General features: G+C 39.8%; 1 protein-coding gene across 1 annotated transcript in view; it reads right to left on the bottom strand.

Annotated features, from left to right (window-relative positions):
- The window catches only part of LOC108101377, a 49,339-nt gene that overhangs the window by 12,574 nt on the left and 12,844 nt on the right, over positions 1–23,921 (bottom strand).

The following is a 23,921-nucleotide window of genomic DNA, read 5'->3' as shown; positions in this document are numbered from 1 at the left end:
AACACATGAAGGTGTACTGTCATGGAGTCACTGCTAACGATCACTGGTCCACACACCAAAGGTTAAATGTCACTTTGGGTTACTCGGGTCAACTTTAATTGCTGCACTTATTTTTCAAATTAGTAATCCGTTTTCAGACGTAGACTTTAAAATGAATTTAATTTTGTAGGTAAATGAAATCACTTTGTTGAGAACATTAATTTTGTAATTATTTTCATTGAATAAGTCTGCACATTATGACAATAGAATGATAAAATATAATAAAAAAGAAATTATTTTTCATATTATATGTTGTGACAATATAAAATAACCTTCTTAGGTAAATCTTTTATCTAAAAGGGAAATGAATAATGTTGTGATTATACAAGAACATATTATGTTTACTGCGCAAGAAATTTAAATTGTTCAAGTTTTTTGCTATAGCTTTTTTACTTATTATTCCCTTTTTTTGAAGAAACAAGAATTTAAATTTTCTTAAAGAACAATTGTGGGTCACTTTTAATTTCGGTTGCTTTCCATTTCGCATTTCTTTTTCCAGATTACATCTTATTTATTGTAATGTACATTAACCCTCCACCTAGTCACCGGTTCAGGTAGCCCTCGTCCTGGACAGGATCGCCTTATCCTTATGCATTGTTGACACCGCGCTTATTACGGAAGACGAAGGAGAAAATGCGTTGACGAGCTGCTTCCTGCTTATTTGCCTTTGTTTACGTTTTGTTTTTGTTATTTTTGATGTTTTCTTTTTTCTTCTCCCCACCCCCAGTTTTCAGTTTTTGGTCTGTTGTTTTTGTTGTTCTTGGCTGAGTAAATACACACACACTTACACACACACACATACAAAGCCATGGCGGCACGCAGACAGGCACACAACCTGCTTATGCGGCAACACGTTTCGCTTTGAAATTTTAATTTCTCACGCGACGCCAAAAAGTATGCTACAAAGGATAAGGCAAGGATGCGACGGGGGCGTAGGGGGCGGGGCCACGCACTTGGCGTTCCCAAGCTGTTTCCATTGTTTGTTCTTGTTATTTGTATTATTATTCTTGTTGTTGTTGTTGCTGTTGTGTTGTGTTTGGTGTGTTTTTCTTGCTGCTGCCGCTGCAGCCTACGCGGACTTAATTAATCTTGCTGTGGGCTTAGCCCGTTGTCCTGGCAATCCTCAGTTATCCTGGCCATCCCTTCCTTCTTTCCTTTTCCTTTTCCCTTTCCCTTCCTTTTCCTCCATTCCCCCCTTCGTGTACCCCCAATTTTGACGCTCTAAGACTTCTTTTCTTTGGCTTCGGTCTGTTTCTGTTCTGTTTTTGGTGATAATGAGGCGACGGTGGAACGCCTTTTTCCGCGGCTGCATTAAAAACTGTTGAGCGTTGGCGGTTTGATTGATGGTTCTCAGGCCCTAAGCTTCAAGCTGGTTGGGCTTTTCAGCTTTTTGTCATTTTAATTAGAAACCAGCCTGTTTTTTGTGCTCTTATAATTTTAAATTACCCAAGAGGACTTTTAAGGGGGCTTCTCATGTAAAATTTTAAAAAAATCGAAATTTTTTTTTTCATAAATCGATAGAATAACGTCTTGAGAGTATATTCCCGAAGTTTTATAACTCAACTCTCAATATTATGGAAAATATCAGTGATTGAACGAGCGCGCTCAAGTTCAAGACCCACACTAACTCAAAACTTTAAATCGTTTTTTCTCAAAACTATGTTTTAAAAAACGCGGTACACGATTACGGAAAAACTACTGAACCGATTTTTGATTTCTAAAAAGTGTTTTGCAGATTATACATTGAACGAGTGCGTGAATATCTGAAATTGTGAAAAAAAAGTTATTTTATACACTTTTCAGCCCAATTCAGCAAAAAAAGACGAAAAAATGGCACTTTTTTTTCAAGACGTGATTTTAATATTTTAAAATCGAATTTTTTGAAGTGGCTGACATTCACGCACTCGTTTGAACCTTGCTGCATACAAAAACATTTTTTTTGTTTTTTTCAGATGAAAACTTTTTGCTCCACACTGTACCGCAATAAGTCCCTCAGCCGCGTCGAGCCACACGCGACCTTGAATAAGTCCGCCATTTTGTTTTTTAGAACTTTCAAAAAATGTTTTTCTCATAGTTTAAACATGTCTTCAAATATGTGCAAAAAATTATTCGTTTAAGTTTTCATTTTCCAAGTGAAAAAAATTCCCAAAAAACCACTACTTTTTGGCATGTTACATGAGAAGCCCCCCTTAATAACTTCTATAAAGTATATTTTACAGGAGCAAATAATAGGCATTGCATAATTTAAGTTCTGTAGTAATGTGTAGCACATCTGTAATCTTTAATTTTAAAGAACATTGAAGAGTGAACTATTTTTGAAATTATTTGTTAGAGGAATCTTTTAAATTACTCTGTTCTGCTTTAAGAAATATATTTAGTGAATTTTATTTAGGTGTTTCCACTTTAAGTTACATTTCGAACTTCCTGCAAATAAATACGCGACTAATTATGACTTTAAATAAATTGTGACTCAAAATAATAACCTTTGCCATGGTTACGTATTGGCCCTGTTTTTAGGAAAATGAAATACAAGTAGAAAGTTGCTTATTAATAGTTGCATAGTTCGGCAATTTCAGGGACTTAAATGTCGCGCCAGTTCGGTTCGAAATTTTGCAGCTTAATTGGCACTGCAATCGTTAAGGTTCTGCGGACCAAGTGGCGCTCTGGTAGCCAATTTCCTTGTTTGGTCATTTGGTTGCGGGCCAGAAGGGGAGGGGCGGGGAGGCGGAAAGGCGGAAAGGGAAGTGGAGCGACAGGAAATGGGAGAACGGAAGCTGTGTTGTTGCTACAAATTAACTGCAAACTGCAGAGGAGTAAATAAGAAATGTGCCAGAGGGAAAAAGTCCGCTGCCATGCTCGACAAAATGTTTATTCATCATCAATTTGTTTATTCGATGGCAACTAACGCTTTCGATGCTCTTCACGCTGGCCATTTCGTTTAATTTCATGATCCTTTCGAGAGGAAGTTATCGCCTTGTTTACAGCACTGCGAATGGTTATAACAGACATCGTAAAAAAGACGAAATAGCCGGGAATAAAAGCAAAGTTAATAATTAACAACTTTCGCCAAATTTCCTCCTTAAACACAATTTGCCTCTTAAAAATTGGAACTCAAGTTGCCTACATTCAAGTTTTAAAACAAGTTATCCAGATTTTTGCCACTTCCCTTTTGCGCCAACTAAAGTTGGGGGGAGCGAAAAAGTTTTTGCCATTCTTGGTCTGGGTGTTATTACTTAAGGATTCTGTTGCTAAAACTAAAACGTCAAGGCAGTCAAAACTTTTACAAAACATTCAGCCCCACCCAAAGAATCCTGAAGATTCATTGCGACCGAGGCATTTATATTGCCTTCACATAAATCTCAACAGACGTCAAAGTTTATTTCGCATTTTTGAAATTAAATAAAGATTTGTCACGTAGAAATCCATTTGCTAAGAGTCACTCACACCCACACACACACACATACATTCGTCGCTAGAACACACGCACACTGATGAGACAGCACAAAGTGAAACTGTATTTCCTTATTTCCCGTTCTCTACTTTTAATTTTTTCCTAGACAAATACAAAGGTTGAAAGTTTGCTTGCTGTGATTTCGAAGTTTGAAATCGCACCGCTCTGGTAATTTTTTCTGTGCACACTTTCCCATTTTTTTTTTGTTTTGGTCGCGGGTAAAAAACGTTGACCGGAAGTTGCCAACGCTTTCACTTCCGTTTTTCATTAAAGTTGAGTGGCCGGAATCTGCTGGGGAATCTTGCAGGAATATTAATAAAAGTTGCGACTGAAACTCTGCAGTTTTTGTTTAGCATTTTAACGCTGGCATTTTTTCTCATTCCGGACTTTTTACGGGTGTCGAAACGAGCATATGCTGGCATATGTTCCCAGTCACCTGCTGTGTCCTCTGGCTACGAATGTGTGAATATATTTCCATGGCCCTCCTCTTTTTGGTGGAGCCACCCACAAGTCAGCCAGCTACCATCATACATAAACATGGCGCGAAGTTGTCAGCTTCTTCTCTTGACACTCATACGCCACGTTGGCCATCCGCAGCTCAGACTTTTTCAGCAATATACTCGGTATGCACCCCAAACTAATTAGCAAATGTGGTTATGTGGGTGCAATAAAAACACGAACAAACATATGCTTCGACAGCTCTGGTTAAAAATCAAGTGAAAATGGTAAAAAAAATGTGTTATAGCATATTACAAAAAAAATATGTGCTGAGAGGAAAAACCGCAAGGTGGTAAAAATCACAAGGAGATATCCATGAACCCGCGCCCATGCAAATTAACAGGCAGCAAGAAAAAAAAAACGACAGGACAACGTTGCTAATGCGCCCCGTTTGCATTGTCTGCACTCACACAGATACACTAGACTCACATACACACACACAAATACACCCACACACTTACTTGGTTCGTCTGTCGTCGGTTTTAACAGCAAGATTTTCTTTTGTTTCACCGAACCAAAAAAAAACCGACAGACTTCTCTTTGTATCTCCCTTTTTCCTGTTCTCTCTCTCTCTCTTTCTTGTCAATGTTTTTGCCGAATTTTTTCAGCCGTCACACAACGAATCGCTCGAGCGGTCCAACAACAACTGAAGAAGTGACCGCCGTGGTCGGATTTTCAGTGGGAAAGTGCTGCTGTTGCTTAACTTCGGCTGCTGTTGGTTAGCTGGTCTCTCTTCATCTGCGGAGGACTCGCATTTTCACTTGCAAGACTGTAAAGGATGCTTAACAGTTGGCTTTAAGCAAAGAGAGGCCAAAAGAGACCGGAAAGAGAGAGATGCTCTCTTTGGGAATGTGGGACAACAGGAAACCGAAGGATTCTTAACAGCAACTGTTAAATTTAAATGTGTTTGATGAGTTAGCTTAACTTTTTATGTCAAGAGATAAAATATATTTAGGGTCTTCAAAAAATTAGTCTATTATTTATAATTTAAAAATGTATTAACAAATATCTGGACAATTTTTTGTTTATTATTTAATTTCGTTACATTACACATGACAAAAACGATTAGTTATATTATATACGTAGTAATTCAAAATAACCTGTAGTAAATAGCTGCTTTTTTCTGGTTATTATTTATTTTTGAAATATTCCCCCTCTTCCATAGTAAATCAATAAGTTATTTACCACTTAATCAATTTGGCAAGCAAAGCCAATTTGTGTTAACCACAAGCCTGTGAAAAGGCAAGGCAACATCTCCATTTACACCATTTTAATTTGTCGCAATCCGAATGACATTTTACCGCACTTAATTTGTTAACCAGGCAGAAGAACGAGATCCACTTGAAAAGAAAAGCGGGGGCGGACAAAAAGAAAAGCCATCAGAGGAAAATAATGTGGAAATCAAGCGCACTTCAGACGGGCGGCAGTTGTCGAGAGGCTAAGCTGAAACCGTAAAATGAGATGAGCTGCGATGCGGGCTTCTGTTTGGTTCGGTTCGGTTCGCTTTTTTCGGGGATGGTCTAAGGGATTTTCCCGTGTCCTTTTGCAAGGCAATCAACACAAACGCTACTTAAAAATTTATTTGTGACACGCACGAGACGCAGACACAAAGGGAGCGAGTGAAAGGCGGGCGGAAGAAAATCCAACTGAAGGCGTTGCAAAGCACAAACACTTAACACGCACACTGTGGCAGACGGACACGCACACACACGCACGCATACACCCGCAGACACAGACACACGAGGCGCCGACAAAAAAGGACAATCAACATTTTAACACTTTCAAGGCAAGGGATACAAAAAGGGGGAAGGGGTTACTCTTCGGTTGAGAAATGTGTTGCGGTCATGCATTTTTATACGCTCTGCACTGAGGGAAAAATGCAACTTAAAAAATTATTTATTTGAATACAGAATTAAAACTTTAAAAGTGATTAATAATATATACAAAAAAAATACAGCCCAAAGTGACTAAAAAATGCGTGTGTACTTAAAAAAATAATTACAAGAAGTAGAACAACTTTTATAAAGTTTTGCTATAATTATATACCTTTCACCCAACTAAATGTCCTTAACATGCTCTTGAAAGTATTGTTTTTTTTTCTTGTGTAAATCAGAAATGGAATGGGAGGTCACAGCAAGGGATTAGAAGGACATGCAGGCCCGGAAGGACAGGAAGCATCCATGGCCAGCATCAGACACGGACACTTGACATTTGAGCCTGCCATTGAGACGGGTCCTGCATGCTTTTCCCAACCACTCAGCATTTACCATAGACTCGTGATAAATGTGGGACATTTTAGTACGTTCAGTTAATTCCTTTGCAGAGTGCTGCATTTTTGAGCAGACAGCAGAAGGACCTGCTGGGCCAACTCACGTGGCCATTCCAAATATTGACCAAATGGATGATGGTGAGGGGGGAAAGGAGAAAGCAGAAAACTGCAGGCACAAATCTTTTAAGCAACTTTTCTGTAAACTTTTCTAATCAAACACTCGGCCACGGAAGCGCCGAGCAGTGTGCATCGGATGTGTGGCAAGATGTGTGTGGGTGTGTGGCAAGATGTGTGTGAGTGTGTGTGTGGGTTCTCGTCTAGCCAGTGCCAAAAACCCGACTTGTTTGTTTGCCTGTTGCCCCGTTGTTGTTGCACTTGTATCCTGTAGGTCCTCATCCCCCCTTTCCCTCCTTTGCCCCCTTTCATTTCCTCCGAGGTAAATGAAGCAGCTCAATTTCGCCCGCAGAGAGGAGAAAGTTGCTCGAGTGCAGCGTGTGGAGCTCGAAGCTTTTCCATCAGCAATCCCTTGGGATTTCAGAGCCCTCCGATGCGGTCGAAAAATGTGATGCTTGGTCAGTGGACGAGGCACGGGGCAGGAATCCATCCCTTGGCCAAGGAGGTGTAATGAAGCCGCACAAATGCACACAACATTGTTCAGGACTTTTGCAGTAATCAAACAGAGGGAAAACGGAAAATAATTTGTTGCAGTTTGCAGTTGTTTGATCCGAGACTGACATGGGAAATTAACGAGGCACTGCGGAAATGCTGCGAAAATTGTTTATTGCTTTCCCATTTTGATTAGTGAATAAGAAGGCTTTTCGTAAAAAATCTAATTGGAAACTTCTCATTGTATTGTGTTGTTGTGTTGTTATAATTTGTTGAACAAAAGACATTTATTCGTGGCTATTTTATTGGCAATTTATTGCCTGGTGTTTACAATTTGTAGTATTCTAATAAAATGTTGTTGTTGAATATGTTGTGCTAAAACCCAAACCAGAAAAAGCCTAGTTTTTATTACAAATATCGGTCATAAACAAAGAAATGGCATATAAATAAGGCCAACTCTTCTCCATCAATAAGTCAATAGGTTTTTCAATTCCATTCATAAATCGGAACTGCCTGTCGTCAACAATTCAGTCGGCAATTTTTCATATATATATTTCATAGCCTATTTTTCAGAGACTTCGATTTGCTGTGCTCGAGGCAACTTCATGGTCTCACAGGTGGATTCGATTGGTTCTCAAGAGGAGGAGTAATACACCACACACGTGTGTGTTTTTTGCATGCAGGTGGGTGTGATGTGTGTGCGTGTGTGGGTGTGTGGGTGTGTGTGTGGAGGAGAGGCAGGATGCACGCACTCGCCTCAAAGTTGCTGCAAGTTGCAGTCAAAGCCGCAGCCGCAACCAAGAGCGGTACTTCATCAAACGAACAACTTGCCGCAAGGTAACTCACCTAGTCACACACACTCGCCCACAGTTGTGGTCAAAATTATAGCAGTTTTAAAGAGGGTGTACTTTAAATTCAAACTTTAAAGTTAATATGTTTTTCTTGATTATAAATCACTTTATTATATGAACTAAAAATCATACAAAGTACGATACACTTTCCCTTTAATAAATCACACTTTGGCTGCTATATTCTTGTCCTTGGCTGCTCTTATATACCCATATAGTTAAGAACTTCTTGCTTTGGTTGCAGCCAGCAACTTGGAGCTCGCCACTTGTAGACACGTGCACAGTTATAAAAGCATATAAAATTTCCTATTTAACTTCCGGCATGTTTCAGCACACCCTCGCACACACCCACACACACAAAGTAAGGGAAAAGAGCACAAACACACACACACACACTTACCGGAAAATAGGGATATGTGTAGAGAACCTGGTCTGGCATGGTAAGTCTAAAGAAAACATATCCGTGACAAAGTAAACCACCTCCAGGTGCAACCAACAATAATAATACTTTTAGTAGTTGGTTTTTTTTCTTCTTTCACTTGCCACTCTGTTCTCCTTTGGTTTTCTCCGGGTTTTTCGCTTTTCCACTAGTTTTTTCTTCGCCGACTTGCAACTGAGTTTCGGCTTTGACAAGATGGCAGCAGCGGCACTAAGCGGACGACAAGAAATTGAATTCGGCTGCAGGTGGCAGGCAACACGTTTCCTTTCCTTTCCATTCCTTGCCTTTCTTTCCTTTTTGCCACCCAGCTTTGCAGGATGTGTGACAGGCTTTTGAGTTAAGTTTCTGCGGCACCTTGACAGCCGCAGGATTTAGCGGTCCCCAGTCGGTGCTTTAATATTTAATAAGCTGACTTCGGTCTAGGCAAGTCCGTAGCTGAGCTAAGCTAAAATACGCCATTGGCTCTTAAAACAAAAAAAATAAGACCAGGAGCAGCAGCACTAGCAGCAGCAGCAAAAGCCGTCTTCAATTATGCAAAAGAGGCGTGGCGCAGAGGCAACTTGGCCCAGACGGTGACATGGCCAATGAATTGGGGGAAAAACAAGACCAAGGCCGGATGAAAATTATGCAGAGGTGTGGCAGATTGCAAAAGGTTTTATTCTGTGGCAAAAACTGGTGGTAAAGTTGGTCGTTCGGTTTACTTAGGGTAATCCAAAGTGAACTTGAATTTGTGAACAGTTTAGTTTTTTTTGGGAAACGTAAAAACTAACTTTAAAATGTGGGAACTTTAAAAAAATATAAATTAAATTTGCATTGGAATCCAAGAAGTGTATATAAAAATATATTTATGATATATTTAATCTAGTTGTTACTTTCATCTTTATCCATTAATGATTGGCTTAAATCCCTTCTTAAACAAAACTTCACCCCTGTTATTCCTTTAACAAAAACATACGGTTCACCCCTCATTAAGTTTCTGCGCCTTACTTCATGGTTTCATTGGCTTCTCAGCAGTATGGCCACCACTCCTGACTTTAATGATCAACTTGGCTGTCTCGCTGTTTAACACATCCCCACTAATTATTCACTTCGTCACATATTATCACGTAATGCCTGCCAAGTTTCCATGTTTGTTGGCCCGCAGAGTTCATGGCGGCGCATATTTTATCACACACACGACTCGCCTTCAAGGACTCTTGACTCTTGGGTTCTGTATTCCGTTCCATCTTGGTCTTTTCGTCTTTTGGTCTTTTGCTGTTTGTTATTTGGTCTTTTGTCTGGGATTTCGTTAGGCACGTCCGAAGCTGTCGCCCTCGCTTTAGTTGCACGTTTTTGGTGTTCTTGGCGGGGCAAGTTTATTGTTTGTTGTCGGCACATTAATCATAATTTAACGATTAGCGCAAGTTTTGTTTATTAAATATTCTTCGAGCCAGTCGAGCAGAGTGTGGCTGAAATTTATGGAGCGACGGCGACGCCGATGCCACGCGTCGATAGGCCACAAACTCTCATAAATTGCAATAATTTCACAACAAGAGAGAAACAATTTATGCATCGTTTTTGCTTTGTCCAAATTTATAGCTTGCTCTTTAATTATGCTTCACGTCGGGACAAAAGCATTTGCATACTCTTGAAATAAATGACTGCACTTTGACACTCTGACTCGTGGAGGGGAATTTCACCAAAAATATTAATAAAAATATGTAGTCCCAAAATGTGGCACAGTTCACATGTTATTCAACCCCCTCATTTGGTATTTCCCTCACTTTCATTTTGGCTGTCACGTCCTGAATAAAGCAAAAACAGGGGAACCCCCTTCTTTATCACCACATTCACTGGGTTCATCTTTCCCCACCAAGTTTTATTTTCGTTTTGGTTCGCTCTTTGATCAAGGTTTTTTTCTGGGGCCACTTGGGTCGCCTGAAAATGTCACAGTCATTTTGGTTTCACCATGAGTATGCTCTAGATTCTTAAGCAAGAATTCATTGAAGTTTCCAAAAAGTCTTTTATCTCTTTTGTTAGTCAAATTATTTTTAAACTTCCTTAGTATTTTGTTAAGTAACAGGAAGTTAAAATCACAAAAAATAAATTATTACTAAAAACGCTGATTAAACAGTTGGGAATTTTTCAATACAAATAACTAATTATCTTGGGTTAAAATTAAAATGACACAACATGTACTAAAATGGGATAAGAACTTGTTGAACATTTTAAATATAAAACGGAGAGAAGAATTCCAACGATAAAGAGCGTGATCAGCTGATGACACATTTTAAGTGATGAGCAACTCGAACACAAAGAGAAAATCTCGCAGAGAGAGAGGAAAATGTGTGTTATTTTGCAAGAGTAAAAACAAATGCAAATTTCAATGGCTTTGTGTGCTGTGAGATGTTTAGCATTTGACATTGGTTGCATTTGTTCCAGCCAAGGATTGAGGAGCGATAAAGACGAATGGACGGACGGATAGCCGACACCTCGGCTATCTAAAGCTATCTGCTGCCCGCTGAGGTCAGCCACTTGGGCCCGAACGAAACGAAACTAATTGATAATCAAACAATTGTCCGCGGACACACACTCGCTTGTTTATCTGCCTGCAATCGCTAATTAGTTGCATTGTCCGAGCACCGAGGTCACCGCTGCGTATGCGCAATGTGCAAATATGGCCAAATGGAGAAGTGAAATACGGTTTACACATATACAAATTCAAGCACACATACACATACTCATACAGGGAGAATCGCAGTGAGCGCGCACAAGTTCAAGTTTATCACGCATACGATCCGTATCACGCATACGCCCCGTTTGCCGAATAATCGAGAAGAGCATTTGGCGAGAGAACAATTCTAGTTTGTAGTTCTAATTTATTGATGCCAGTCAATGCCATGGCATGCCTATAAATGTAACTCAAACAATTTGCTGTATCTGTATCTGTATCTGTAGCTGGCCGTGACAACGATTGCTGCTGCTGCTTTTGCTTTTGCTGTTGCTGTTGCTTTGGCTGCGTTTTAGCAATTTGCAATTGGTTCAAGATCAGCAGCAAAAAGCGTTTTGGCTCTGCTGCACCGTACATTGCGTGCAGGGGAAACAGGAGGCAGAAAAGGGGGTTGGGGGAACAGCCTGAGCCAAAGTCTGGCCTTGTGACAATTGATTTTCGCAGCCACAAAGAGCGACAACAACAACAACACCGAAGATAATAAAAGCAACACCCTGAGTGAACCACTTTGGCATCCACTTTTGTGGTTAAGGCTTGACTCATAATTTATTCTTAACTGCGCAGGCCTGAATCGCTTTGTAAAATAACAATAATATAAATGACACAAAATCAGAGCAAAACTAAATCAAATCAAGCATATGAAATGCTCTTCAGCGGCAAAGGAATAAAATATGTTAAAGTTTCCAATTCCATATATTTGTAGATTTGCTAGAGATCTTCTATTCAAAAGGAATACTGTATGCATTATCTGATAATTTATTAGCCTTGAAATTCAATGTTTACTATGTGATATAAAGCAGATGCTTTTCTTGAACCATATAAGGAATAAGGAATATTAAATTAAGGGATATAATTTATATCTTTCATAAAGGGTATCGAAAACCCATGGCATTGCACTTCTTATTATCAGAGGCGCCTTCTTGAGTCATTTGAGTAGCAGTTTGGCATTGCGGTTTGCCGGTGGAGCGGCAAAATCAGCATCAGAAACGACGACAACTACAACAACAACTACAACAGCAACTACAACAATAACTACAACTACAAGAACAGCAAGTAGTGATGATGATGAGTGCACAATCGAGGCTGCCAAGTTGCTCAATGCTATCTCGCACTCTGCCGCTGTCTCCTTGCCGCTCTCTAGCCATCTCGCTGTCTCGCTCTGGCAGCGTTTCGCTATCTCAGTTGCTGCAGTTTTCAGGGTCTCTGGGGCATCTAAATAAACAGACTCTACATAGTATAAATAAATTCTGTTTTAGTGTGTTATGGTCTGGCACTCGATGACTTTGAGAACTGTTTGCCGAATGACGCTGACTCTCTGGCTCGTTGACAATGGAACCCATATAGATAACTACATGGGTAATAGTATCTGAAATTACTTCAGCGATCTAGGTGGCCAAAACACTTGCACCTCGAGTACCATTCACTCGAAAGTTCTACATGGCAAGGCCTTCGCAAGCGAACTATATAGGCCCTCGCGCCATTCGTATGATAAAGTGGGCGGCGGCAGCCACACCAGCGTACATCAATTTTCATTTACTTATGAAAATTAATAGCATTTCGCTTAACTTGCGCTCGAGTTTTTCCCAGCCAGGAGGAGCAGCAGAGCAGCAGATTGAGCGAAGGCCTCCAAAGGGATGGAGAATGGGTTGCAGATTGGGTGGCAGATGGGGGTGGCTTCTGTGCGTGGCTAGCCATTAATCAGCGAGAGAATGTTGCCACAAACAAAATTAAATTGCTGCCTGCAGCTGATGGAAAATGCTCTCCATCCTTCACCCTCCATTTTCCATCCTCTCCCCTTCAGCTGCACTCTCCTTCGCTTTATTGCCACTTTTAAAAGGCATTTGTTTCTTTTTTCATTTTCCGCTATTCGCTTGACAATTTCATTAAAATATTATTAATTATTGTATCTCGCAATTAATGTAATTTTGCCCAGTATCGAATTGCATTTATAAATACACAATTTGGTTGGTTTTTGCACATGGCAGCGAATTGAATTGGTAATACGAGTGAATTCACTTAGTGCTTTTAAAGAGGAAAATATGAACAGTTTCCCATTTGTCATTTTAAACAAAAGGAGCTTTTCGCGCGAAATTTCAGTCGGGCAATTGACGTGCTGCATATGAATATATAGAATTTTAACATATTTATTATTCCAGGAAAAAGGCTGCATCGCTAACGCAATTAAAAGGACGCAACTCGGTAAAATTGTTCGTTTATTTTCGATGAAGTGTTGGAAATATTCTAGTCAGGTGGGACACCTAAAAATTGTGAAAATAAAACGTATATTTTTCAATTTTGGGTTTGAATTTATTTTAGCATTATTCTTTTACATATTTTTTTTGTTGTTGAAAATATAAACTAGGTACCAGTTTCAGGTATTTTTTTTTAAAAAGAACAAAATCATGTTTTATTATATAATCCTTTTGGAGCATATAAAAAACTTAAGGTTATATAACTCTTCCCACCTTTTAATGGTTCACAAGCCAACTGAATTGCAACGAACATGTTGCAGGTCTGTGCATTTTTTACTGCTGATCTCCTCATGATCGCCACGTCAAACCAGATGGTTGTTGCTTTTATTGTTGTTGTTGTTGCCGCTGTCGTTGGCCAATGTCAATCAAACACATGTGTGCGCGAACTTGACTTTCAATGCAAAGCGCACAAGGCGAAAGCTGCGCTGGCTGTGATCGCCGAGGCGCTGCAGCAACCTTGACCCGGTTCTTGAAACTGCAATGGCAACAGCAACAACTACTGCAGCAACCACAGTAACAAACATCAGCTGCAGCAGCAGCAGCAGCAGCAGCCGACACTTGTGCAACATTGAGAGAGGCTGACAAACTGGTTTGGCTTTATGCCGGCAAACGCAGCGTGACGATGGGTGGAATCAAAGGAGGGGAGGAGGGGGTTACAACTACGTACAACGGACACCGGCTTCGCTTTTTTTTTTTAGTTTTGGTTTTGGTTTTAGGCCCGCGCGCATGCGCAAAATTCGCAATGCGTCCACACGCATTTATTAGTTTGTAGTTTTATGTGCACTATAAAAAACGGGTCCTAAAAATACATAGTTAAAATATGCTGTTTCCATGCAAAATAATTTTATTAATATTTGGTGTTTTCTGTACTACTCCTCATGAATTCCGAATCAAGCAGCGCTGCCGACACACGTCAAAATAGCTACTTAACTGGAATTTAAAAATATTTTATTTTACAAAACTGCAAGAAGGCTCTTGATGAGATTCGGTGGTGCCGTGGACAGAAAAACCAAAAGCAAAGCAAGAGGATCTCAAATTTTTCTTTTGCGCACTCTTCGTGTGCTAATTGGACTTTGTCTAGTGCAGACGTACAACTACAAATACTCATCTGTAGACGGTCACCATTCACTCCGCGCCTGCCGCGCAAGAGGGGTAATGGATGGAAATCTTCATTCTAACTCTCAACCTAGCGGTAAGCAGTTTGATTATAAAAAAATGTTCCAAATAGCTGGTAAAACACCTTCGGAGATAAGGGAAGAGATCATCAGTTTACAACGCCCACTGTGCTCAAAATCTGCGAGCACTAGTACTATAACCTCAATGCTGGCTACAGCATCAGATGCGGAAATCAGCAGTGTTTGCTCTTCCGCGAGTATGGATAAAACTAATGTTTATTACTCCCAACGCTCATCTGGTAATTCATCCCCATTACCCAGAGGTGGGGCTGCAATTGTCTCTCCAACTCTTGGTGATAATTCAAAAATTTCTTCAACTCCGTTTTCTGATGCTGCTACCAAGTTGAAGCTAAGCCAAAGCCATCTGTCGTACAAGAGGAAGAAGCAACTTTCATATACTCCTTACCCTAAGAAGGTGCACAAAGAAAAGTTATCTGGATCACCCTCAGCATCAACCAGCAAGGCAAGCTCTAGTAATAGGTTTGCCTTACTAGACATGGAGGTGGACCTAGACAGTGACAGACCTGTTGAGGAAAGAAGTAATCTTTCCTTGGCAGATGCCCAAACAGATTTAAATGATGATATGGAAACAATTGTCTCAGATAATGAATTTGAACAAAATAATTCTAATGGCAAGAATAATCCCAACAATAATTTAAAACCACCACAAATTGTTCTAAGTTTTGTCAACCTTAACGATCTATTTGATGTTATTTCGGGGATCACTAGTCTAGATAACGTTATCGTTAAAGTAAATCAGGGATCTACAGCAAGAATATTTTCCAAGGACTCTAAAACTTATAGAGACATTGTTGATCATTTTGATGAAATGGAAATTGAATTCCATACGTACCAAATGAAGGAAGATAAACCACACAGAATAGTAGTTAAAGGGCTTCATCATAGCACATTAACTAGCGAAATTGTTGCCAATTTTAAAACCTTAGGTTTTGAAGCTCTTCAGGTGCATAACCCAAGATCTAGGTCTGACCCAGATGAGAAACTCAACATATTTTTTATCAATATTAAGCCATGTGCTAAAATTAATGCCATATATGATATAGTAACTCTTTGCCGCCAACGAGTGCGAATAGAAAGGATGCGTAAAAGATCTGAAATAGCTCAATGTATTCGTTGCCAAGAATTTGGACATACAGCGAAGTACTGCCGCCGGCATCCTAATTGTGCTCGCTGTGGAGAAGATCACCATACAAAGCAATGTGTTCGTCCCCAAGATCAACCGCCTACATGTATGCACTGTAGAGGGAATCATACAGCAAGCTACAAGGGTTGCCAATCTTATCAAGAATACCTTAGGCGATCGATGAGTTCAAAAAAACAATCAACGCGACAACATCCACAACAAAAACGTCAGCAACAACAGCCAATCCGAGAGCAGCAATCTCAGCAAATGCCTAACTCTTCTGCCAGCAATAATATAGGCTTATCTTATGCCTCTATTGTAAGAAATGGAATTGGTCATGCCCAGCGCCGTCTACATGATCTCCAAGCGCAGCCGCAAGTACAAAATTCGAAGAATACTCAACAACAACAATATGTGCTTGACGTTCAGTCTATATTGGAGCAACAGCAACAGCAATTTATGAAATGGCAACAACAACTTCAGCAACAGCAGCAGCAGCAATTCTTTTTGTGGTTACAACAACAGCAGCAGGAACAACAAAAGCAAAACAAACAGAACAGCCTTCGACTTGAAAGACTTGAAAATATGGTTTTCGAAATGGCCAATTCTATTAAGCAGTGGACTGGGGGCAAATCAGTGCTTCACAACAACGTTTCAGCCTCAAAATGAATACACTCAAAATCCTTATCTGGAATGTCAATGGCATTTCAGGTAAAGCCAGAGAAGTGGAATTCTTTGCGCACAACAACAACATTGATATTATACTTTTAAGTGAAATTAGGCTCAATCGAGGTGAAGTTGTCAAAATTTTCGGATATTCCTTCTATCCAGCATATAAACCTTCACGACATAATCAAGGAATGGGTGGGGCGGCGGTATTGGTAAGAAGCTCTCTCAGTCATTTCCCACAACGTATTATAGAAACGAAAAGCATTCAATTGTCTTCCATTAAAGTTGCGACCGGCTTAGGACTCGTGGATGTAAGCGCAATATACTGTCCTCCAGGCCAAAGAATTGTAGAAAGACATTTCACTGATATACTCTCTTCTTGTGGTCAGAGGTACATAGTTGGTGGTGACTGGAATGCTAGACATTGGATGTGGGGTGACACCTACAATTCACCCAGAGGCCGTGAGCTGGTTGAATCGATTTCAGCCAGAGGGTCCAAAATACTTGCCACTGGTTCACCAACGAGATACCCATATGTTCCTAGCCACACTGCTACTTGCATCGATTTTGCTTTATACCACGGAATTATGGATTCTCAAATCAATATCTGCCAAAACTGGGACTTGGAGTCTGATCACATTGCCCTTATTGTTAATCTACTAACAAATGGTTCCAATATCACCCGAAGCCCTCGGTTAATAACAAGTCGGACTGATCTCACTTCTTTCAAACAAATTCTTGATAACTCCTTTCAACTAAATTCTGCTCTGGACTCACGACAAGACATTGAGAATGCAGTTGACACTCTAACTAATAATATTTATATGGCTGCTTCTGCTTCGACGCCTTTGGAACCGGATTATCGTCCTATCAATTATGGTGTTGTTCTCACAAGGGAAGCCAAGGTGCTAATTGTAACAAAAAGGCGCCTTCGAAGAAGAGCAATTCGTTCTCAAGATCCTGAAGACCGTATTTTGTGGTACAGAGCTGCAATGCAACTTCGAACCCTTTTAAGGAGACTTCGAAGCGATTTTTTTGAGCATAAATTGTCTTCCATGGACTACACGGTGGATGCAAATTATTCACTGTGGAAATGTACAAAATCGCTTAAGCGCCAGCCCCTTAGACAGGTTCCTGTTCGGTGTCCCAGTGGTGAGCTCGCAAAAAATGAAGTGGAGCAGGCCAATGCTTTCGGTCTACATCTAGAAGAACGCTTCACTCCGTATAGCTTTGCATCGACAGTTCAGGTTAGCGAGACCCATCAAACTCTGGAGACGCCTCTGCAGATGTCGTTGCCAATAAAGCCTATAAGGATTGAAGAAATATCTGAAGTTATCCAGTCCTTACCGAAAAATAAGGCTCCAGGAATTGATAGAATTTGCAACGTAACGTTGAAGGCCTTGCCCATAAAAGCGATTCTATTTATAGCTTTAATATTTAATGCTATTATTAGGACTCAAGTGTTCCCAAAGCAATGGAAATTAGCAGCAATTCAGATGATCCACAAGCCAGGTAAGCCAGAGGCTGATCCTGAGTCTTACCGTCCGATAAGCCTCTTATCGTCCCTGTCCAAGTTGTGGGAGAGACTCATTGCCAATCGAATAGCAGTTATCATGAATCGAGACAGTATCTTGCCAGACCACCAATTTGGTTTTCGAAGAGGACACGGCACTGTGGAACAAGTGCATAGATTGGTGAAACATATTTTGCAGGCCTTTGATGACAAAGAGTATTCCAACGCAGTTTTCATTGATATGCAGCAAGCCTTCGATAAGGTGTGGCATGTTGGACTTTTGCTTAAAATCAAAAACCTCCTACCTGCCCCCTACTATGGTCTTCTGAGATCCTACCTAGAAGAACGGGAGTTCAAGGTCAGAGTTAGGGACAGATACTCTGATAACTATAGAATGAGAGCAGGAGTACCTCAGGGCAGTGTGCTTGGGCCGCTGCTTTACTCTTTATATACAGTGGATATACCAAGCCCAAACAGACATCACATGATAGATCCTTCCAAAGCTTTGATTGCTACATATGCAGATGACATTGCAGTCATCTACAATTCCAGATGTCGGAGGGAAGCAGCAAATGGAATACAAGAATACCTTAAGGATCTTTCTGCTTGGTGTAAACGTTGGAATATGAGAATCAATCCGCAAAAAACTACGAACCCCTGCTTTACACTGAAGAGACTTGTATCTAACACCCCTGAAATCCAGCTAGAGGGAGTCAGTTTGGAACAGCCGTCGCAAGCAAAATATCTTGGTATCACACTGGATAAGCGCCTTACGTTCGGACCACATCTGAAAGCAACAGTCAAAAAAATGTAACCAAAGGATTCAGCAACTGCGTTGGCTTACACACAGAAGGAGCACTTTGCCGCTGAGATGCAAGAGGGCAGTATATGCATTCTGTATCCTGCCAATCTGGCTTTATGGTATTCAAATTTGGGGGATCGCAGCCAAATCGAACTACAAAAGGTTACAAGTGTTGCAGAATCGGTTTCTACGTACCATTACTGACTGTCCCTGGTATGTGCGTGGCACGACACTTCACAGAGACCTAAATCTACACACTGTGGAAGAACAGATTGGGAGACACACAAGCCGATACCGAGATAGATTAGAAAGACACCGCAGCTTACTGGCTAGGAATCTACTCCCAGCGAGACCTTTGAGGCGTCTCAAAAGGCAAGGCTTTGCCAAGACGATAAGGAATCAATAAGAAAATACTATATATAATCCTCTTCTTAATGCTGAGGTTTGGTTTACTTTTCTCATTGGTGACACCTGTGTTGTTAAGTACTTTAATTTGCTGTACAGATTCTGCACTAAATAAATAAATAAAGAAAAAAATAAAGAACTACTCCTCATGTGATAAAAAAAAAAAATTTATTTTTAGATAGGGACTTCAAAAAATTTTATCACCACCAAGTTATTGGTTTTACATTTGAATTTTTCTAAATATTCTTACAATAACCCAACTCAACTGATTTTTCTGCGTGCTCTTTTATGAGCTTGAATTTTCACTTTTCGTTTATTATTGATGTCTTAATGTGGCAATTGGCGATGGTCAACTGGAATTGATATTGAAGCGGCGACTTGCCCACGATGTCCACCGTTCGGCATTGAGCCGCTAAAAAGCTGCGCTGCGTGCGAGTGAGACAGACATTGGGGCGAGAGAGCGGGACGGCAAGAGTTGCCTGACGTCAGCCAGTTGTCATCGTTATTATTGCAGTTGTTGTAAGGAGAAGGTCGAGGTTAATTAAGTTGTCTTCGCCAGTGGCAACCTTGTTTGTAGTTGCAGTCTTGACATTTGGGCTTGAGCAAGTCACAACCCGCTCTCTCCCCTCTCTCTCCCCTCTCTCTCCTCCTCCCTCCCCTCCTCTCTCCTCTCCTCTCTTCCCTCCTCCTTCGTCCCCTGTCATTTTGCGTGCAATTCATTATTAATTGTGGCGTCTCCTTGCACTTTACCTGGCTCCTTTTTGCTGGTTAATTGCTCTGCAATTTGATTAAAATTAAACTGCATTTGCGGTTCTTCGCCAGCCATTGGCTTTAAAAGGAATTCCCACTGGGTTTTCTCAATTTGTCCCGTTTCCACTTTACTCTCGTTGCTGGCAGCATATTTTCTTATTAAATTCCAGCTGGCAAACGTGAGCGAGTGCCGCTGTCCTTTTCCGTTTGCTCCTCTGAGCGACAGCCGTGCAAATTTAGTTGCAAATTGGTAAAGGGAGTGCTCTTGAAAGGCGACAAGTTGTTGCAGAAGGTCCCAACACACACACACACACACCTATGCTCCAAAAAAAAAATCAATGACATTGCAACAGAAACAGAAAATGTAGGTTAAGGGCCAATATAGGGCCAAATAAAAACACTAGTATTTTACTTTGGAAAAGGTTAATATAGAAACAAAAGTTCGATAAAAAATTTAATTTTCACTATAGCAGATGCTTGAGATGTTTAATATCTATGTATAAAACAATATAACATACCATTTTTTATTAAGTTGGCTTTTCAAGAAATACTAATAAATAGCTTACTCTTGTTATTTGTTCCTACTATTTTCATTTATTTAAATGTAACGGATCAACTTTGCTTTATAAAAAAATCCCCTAGTCTTTAAAGCTTGTTTTCGTCTACTCAATTTACGTGGACTCTTTGCTTGATTATTTGATCAAAGCGACCACCGGCAAAAAAGAACCCCAAAAAAAGCCCACAAAGTGCGCAACAAGTGAGCATCAATCCCACCCTTGAAAAACCCCAAAATAGAAAAAGGGAAATTCCGCAGAAAAAAAACAAACAAACTTTTCCTGCTATTTGCCTAATTAAATGGGAAAAGAAAAGGGGAAGGGCAGGCGGTCATCAGATAGTACGCCAAGCTCAAAATAATCAACGAAAAATTCCAGAGCACGGGAACGAGAACAGATAAGTAAGAGTGTATTTGATTACAAAGCATTAATAAGAAGCGCCAGCCGGCGAAAGGTAAAAAAGCATTTCGGATAAGGCCGGGTAAAAGCCGCGCAAAAGAAAAGTCCCTTTTCAAGCAGCCACCACAGCCGCAGCGGAAATGGCCGCAAAAAGGGAAAGGTGCTAAAGGTGGTGAACAAAGTGCCAGGAATCAAGAAATAATAAGGCAAAAAAAAAGTTAAAGTAACAAATTATTAGCAATTATACACAAAGAAAACACAATGGAATAGTTAGAGGTTGTTTTCTATGTATTTAATAAAAAAAATGAAATAAAAGATTTTAAAAACAAATAGCAGTATATTGGATATTTTTTAGATTTACGAATCTATTTATTTCAATCAAGGATTAATGAAATTAGAAAATGTACTTTAAATATACATAATATGTTTTTTAAGGTTAATAAAACTTACATCCTTGTATTCTTATTATAATTTAATTTCATTGTAAGTGGAAAAAATATATAATTCAGAGAACCATTACTTAAATCCGCAAAATACTTTTTATATTTATGGTATTTTTTTATAATTTTTTTGTCAGTGTAAGAACAACAGCAATTCTTGTGAGAACACGAACAGCATCTGCAGGTAAATCATTAAGACTCCGACTGCGGGTCGGACTAAGTCGTAATTAATGAGCGCGTGGAACATCGTTGAGCTGGGCGCCGAGCAAATTAACTTGAACTGGAAGCCGAGGTGACTGAGGGGGATGAAAGGGGGGAGGGGGGTCGCTTTGGAGTCGAAGGTTGGGGGTTCAAGTGCAATTAAAGCAACGCCGCATTTTGTCTTGTAATCATCTAACTTTTCCCCTTCTTTTATTGCTGACGGGTGAAAAAGAAAGCGAGAACCGCAGGAAAAGTGAATACGGAATAGGGAAAAATATCTGCGGAATACCTTGAGTTGCTGAGTGAATAAGAAAAAAACCACTTGCGAAAACTTGTTAAGTTTCAAGGTATTCATGGAAGGGTTTGTTGATGCTGGTTTGATTGGTTGAGCTCAGCCAATCATTTCATTTAAGATTGAGGTGCATAATAATTGGAGATAGATTTGATTTGGAGTAATAAAGCAGTTAATAAATATAACTATACTCGTATATATATCTCTACCTTAAAGCTGATGAAATAGTCCAACTTCTCTGAACTTCCTAATTAATTCGTTTTACCTCACCCATTAGTGTTTAATTAAATGCATACATGAATAGTTTTAGGCATCTAATCCGATTCCTGGAATGGTTTATTATACCGCTTCGATGAATCGCAATTAATCTGCGCAGGAAATCGATTAAGGAAGCCCTCCATAGGGTTTCCTGCTCACTCCCTCATCTTAATCTCATATTGGAGCTAATCTTACTTTTGATTTCAACGTTTTCCATTCGTGGAAACCCATTTTGAATTTACCTTTCCCCTTGTGACCTTCAGTTTCCACATCCTTATTAAGCTGTCTTTGATTCTTTTGTTGGGGAAGCCTCAAAGTTTTCACGCCCCCTTCCCCAGTTAATTATTAAGTAGGATACACAAATTTATGGTGAGCACCAAGTCGAAGGTAACACAGAGCCGCAGGCCACGCCCCCCCGCCTCCGCCCCCTTTTAGAGTGTTTGTTGTGTGCGTTGAGGTGTAAACGTGCGGATTAAGTGTCTCAGTGTCTGCTCTCGTCCTAGAAGATGTATATCAATGGGCTTTTCTTGGGGGGTGGAAGTGGATTGGGGAGTTTGGGGCGTGGATAATGCCACCGCATTTTCCTCTTCCTTAACCTCACCAAATTTCCGCTTCGCCCTTAACTTTGCTAATTTTTGTTGCTCTGCTTTGGTTTTCCTTTTTCCTCAAGGTGAGCTTTGAAAAATTGATGAGATTTTGTTTGCTTTGGTTTTGAAGCTAAAGTTTGTCGACACTTGAACTTTTCCATCCTTGGTGGAGAGGATTTTGAAAAGGAATTTCCGCACAAAAGGCAACGCGGGGAAAGGCTCAGAAAAAAGAGTTTTCTTTATAGATAGTTCAATTGGCGTAGAAAAAGCCAAACAGAAAAAGGCTGCCTAAAATGGAAAGCTGAGAAAAAACTGTCATAAGAAATGTGACTGGGATATATGGCTTATATACAGTTGGGTTCAAGATAATAGAATTTGATTTAGTTCTGTTTTAGAAGATTTTATGGATACCCTTAAAAATATTTTACCGTGCCGCAAATAAATCTTGTTTTTGTAAAAAGCTTTTTAAAAATCCTTTCTTTGGTTTTTTTTATCATTTGGCAAAGAATTTCTTGATTCAAAAAAATTACAGTTTTTGGAATGTTCTTTTAGTGCTATAATTCTCACCGCAACTGTACCCGTACATGCTCACATTCATTTATCCATTCATATTCATGCTAAGGCTCCTAGTACAAAAAAAAAAAATAAAGAAAAACGCCGGACATGAATTTATAACGAGTCTGCCTAAGCCATATTGATTGAGGCAGGGAAATAAAGCGACAGACAGTGAGAAAGGAACCGAGTTAAGGGGAAATGGATGAGGAAGGCTGAGACAGAGTTGACTGAGCACTTGGAAATTGCCAGCATTTCTACCGCACTTTTCCCGGCGCAGCAAAGTATGCAAGGAAAAGGAAATAACGTAAAGTCGCATGCAGGAAATCAAACTTCACTTTTGATTGAGTTTCGTTTGGGAACCCGCTTTACGGCCATAAGCCGATTTGTGGTCCCTCACAGGCTTTGTTTTCTTTCCAGCTGCTTTTCATGCGTTTTAATTGAATTTTTTTATCAAAGTTTTACTGGCCATAACCAAATTCACTCCAAAATCATTGGACGGGTTAAGAGGACAGTTTTCGGGCCAAGAACATATATATTCTATATAACGGCACACAGACAAATGAATATCAATGAACTGTCATAAAAGCAGTATCCTGTGCGAGCGAGAGAGCAACTGCAAATGACAAGACTGACACGTAGGCAAACATTTAAGGACCTCCAACAACAACAACAACAGATGCCGCCGAGCACACACAAACACAACACAGCTCAACACACTTACATGAGCCAACGCACAAATACACACATTTCACACTTGACAAGAGGTCATGGGAGTAGAAAATGTTATTTAAAAGGGGGTTTATCTATAAAAAAAATTACTTATTTGGTTTGGCTAAATATTAAATAATAAGCTAGTGAAAGAGCTCTTAATTTTATGTTAATGCTCAAGGAATTTAAAAATATATATGACTTTTTATGTTGTTTATAAGTTTAAGATGATTATAAACATGAAAATAGGAAACCACTCAAAAAATAAATATTTTCCAAAGAAATTTAAAACACAAATTTAAGAAAAGGAGTTTTCAATGTTTGTATAATAAAAAGTAAGCAATAATAAATCTTATA

Source organism: Drosophila ficusphila, unplaced genomic scaffold, assembly GCF_018152265.1.
Source record: "Drosophila ficusphila isolate 14025-0441.05 unplaced genomic scaffold, ASM1815226v1 contig_607, whole genome shotgun sequence".
Taxonomy (NCBI): Eukaryota; Metazoa; Arthropoda; class Insecta; order Diptera; family Drosophilidae; genus Drosophila; species Drosophila ficusphila.
This window is presented reverse-complemented; position numbering and strand designations above follow the sequence as displayed.